General features: G+C 40.9%; 1 non-coding gene across 1 annotated transcript; it reads left to right on the top strand.

Annotated features, from left to right (window-relative positions):
* Positions 1-2,874: 2,874 nt before the first annotated feature.
* Positions 2,875-2,946, top strand: trnat-cgu. Its single transcript has one exon. It is a non-coding gene; the product is annotated as a tRNA-Thr (tRNA).

The raw sequence follows: 2,946 nt of genomic DNA, 5'->3' as shown, positions 1-2,946 counted from the left end.
AAATATGGCCCACATATAAACATGAAGCCTGAGCTTGACTGTATTGTACCTCTTGGTTTCAGCACAAGGCAGGGCTACCATGCTAATTTTGTAAAAAAACACTTTGACAAGAAGTATTCATTGATTTGAGTTTTTTTGACTAAATAAAGACAACGCTGTAAATGGAAAACATATTTGCAACCAAAATAATAACTAGAAAAGCACTCGGAGAGTGCAGACCTCCGCCATTAGCCCTATTTCCCAATAGTAAGGAATCTTTTAAAAAATTAACCAGGAACTTTACCTGGGACAAACCAGGAACTTTACCTGGGACAAACAGGGAAAAATCAGGAACATTTACTGGGACAAACCAGGAACTTTACCTGGGACAAACCAGAAACATTTCCTTAGATAAACCAGGAACTTTACCTGGGACAAACCAGGAACTTTACCTGGGACAAACCAGGAACTTTACCTGGGACAAACAGGGAAAAATCAGGAACATTTACTGGGACAAACCAGGAACTTTTACTGGGACAAACAGGGAAAAATCAGGAACATTTACTGGGACAAACCAGGAACTTTTACTGGGACAAACAGGGAAAAATCAGGAACATTTACTGGGACAAACCAGGAACTTTTACTGGGACAAACAGGGAAAAATCAGGAACATTTTGTGGGACAAACCAGGAACTTGTACTAGGACAAACAGGGAAAAATCAGGAACTTTTACTGGGACAAACCAGGAGCCTTTATTGGGACAAATTAGGAACATTTAGTAGCACAAACTTCTCCTTGAAAATTATTAGTACTTTAACTGGGGCAAACTACATTGCCCCTGTCTCACCAGATGACTGAAAGTCATGGCAGAGGGTGAATATTCCTCTATTCCTCCCAGCATTGTGAGTATTCTCGCTACAATTCGCTGTCTTTCTCTCTGTTACGCCCCGACTCGTCTCATCGAGCGGTGGTGCGTCTTTCAAACTCTATAAACTCCAAAACTTTGAATGGCAACACACTCAAAAATGCTGCTGGGATTGAAGTTACTCATGTCCGCCATCTCCTGGTGTAAAGTGGGAACAGCGCAGACCTCCACCATTAGCCCTATCTCCCAATGGTACAGAATCCTTAAAAAGAAAAAAAATTCCTGAATCCAGACAGTGAGCCGGATCGCTCCCAAAATCTAATCACTTCTTCCTTATGCCATTTCTGACATTTCCTGAAAATTTCATCAAATCCGTCCATAACTTTTTGAGTTATGTTGCTAACAAACAAACAAACAAACCCACCGATCACATAACCTCCTTGGCGGAGGTAACAATATTTTGATTTGATGGATTACAAAGGCCAATAGCAGTACCGATAGTGTTTCAGAGGCAGAACCAGTAGTAACCAGGGCCATTTAGCCATTTAAGCATAGCCAATCACTAAGCATATCTTAGCCATCATAAGATTGTTTTGTACTAACTGTATTATCCTCTAAGTAAGGGAAATGAAAGTGGCCCCACCATCCTAGTACATTTTTGTATGCGGCCCTTGGTGGAAAAAGTTTGGACACCCCTGGCCTTAATCAACAAAAAAGCTGTTATTTTCATCTCCAAAACACAAAGATAAGGTGAATGTGTGTACATTAATATGAGAAATGTCTGCACTGATGTAAATGCTATACCTACCCTCCTAAAAAAACAACTTCAGAATCTCAAAAAGCCTTATTGAAGTTATTTTCCCCACCCATATAAACTGATTTTAACAGCAGAGTTTCTGTTAGCATGTCAGTATATAATTATAACCTCTATTATAAGGGTCATGTGAGTGTTAGGGACATAGTAAGGAGGATTTCTTCAGGTTTAAACTTTACAGACTGTAAATTTATGAGCCGAAAGGAAGACAAACTCACAATGACGAAGGACAAATCATAATGCATGCCAGCTGAAGTTAGCATGATTGTTAGTTTGGTTTATTGTAGTTTTGATATTGGAAAGTGTATAAAACGCACTTTAATGGGCTGCTAATAATTTAGGAAAAGTAGTATTAATTAATAGAGGAGGCAATGATTACTTAAATCACCATAATAACGTTAATAAGCAGGTAAATAATGTCTCCACTGAAAGGACTTCACTGCTCCTCGGCTAGCAAGCTAACCAACACGTTAGCTAACGTTTAAACTCGTTTCTTATCCCGCTAGCTTACATTAACCCTGAATAGTTGTACTTACAGCATGTGCGACTTCTGATATTCTCGAGGACCACACCCCACATGAACATGAGACCCTCACATCGTCACATTTCATCTGTAGATGTCATGTTCCAAGTCTGACTCCAGGATGCTGTCAGCTACTTTAGCTAGTTCCGGTCCGGCTCAGATCAGGAGTCCCTCCGCTCGAGTCAGGTGCGCCAAACTCCATCTACATGTTTGACTTCTTAAAATTCACCTACGACCTAACATACCTGTTAAAAGACTGAACAACAATGTTTGAGTAGTCAAGGGACGCCTGTCGGGACATTTGGTGAGACCCTGCCTTCGTATCCTTTTAGCTTTAATGGGTGAACATCGTTGTGCGTTGAGTCCGTGAGTGGAAAAATGCAAAAACAGCTCAATGGACTTTTACAAAGTTTGCTAAATTAGGCTTTGTGGTCAATTAGGTTTCGCCTAATTGTTAATCTGAGTGCTCCCGCATATTTCTCAACTGTCCTAATTTACATAAAAGTGGTGTTAGGATGTATTCTGACAGCTAGTCAGAACCTGGTTAAATTAAAATGGAGTCTAGTGTGATTTGCGTTCTCTCTTTGGACGCAAGCAGCTGGAATTATCAGCGCACAAGCTTCCAAATTAAGAAATCATGTCAATATTAACAGTGCGGTCAAATACACAGACGGTAGCCGCCATGTACTGCCAGGCGCGGTGGCCAAGTGGTAAGGCGTCGGTCTCGTAAACCGAAGATCGCGGGTTCGAACCCCGTCCGTGCCT

This window comes from Cheilinus undulatus, linkage group 21, assembly GCF_018320785.1.
Source record: "Cheilinus undulatus linkage group 21, ASM1832078v1, whole genome shotgun sequence".
Lineage (NCBI taxonomy): Eukaryota > Metazoa > Chordata > Actinopteri > Labriformes > Labridae > Cheilinus > Cheilinus undulatus.
This window is presented reverse-complemented; position numbering and strand designations above follow the sequence as displayed.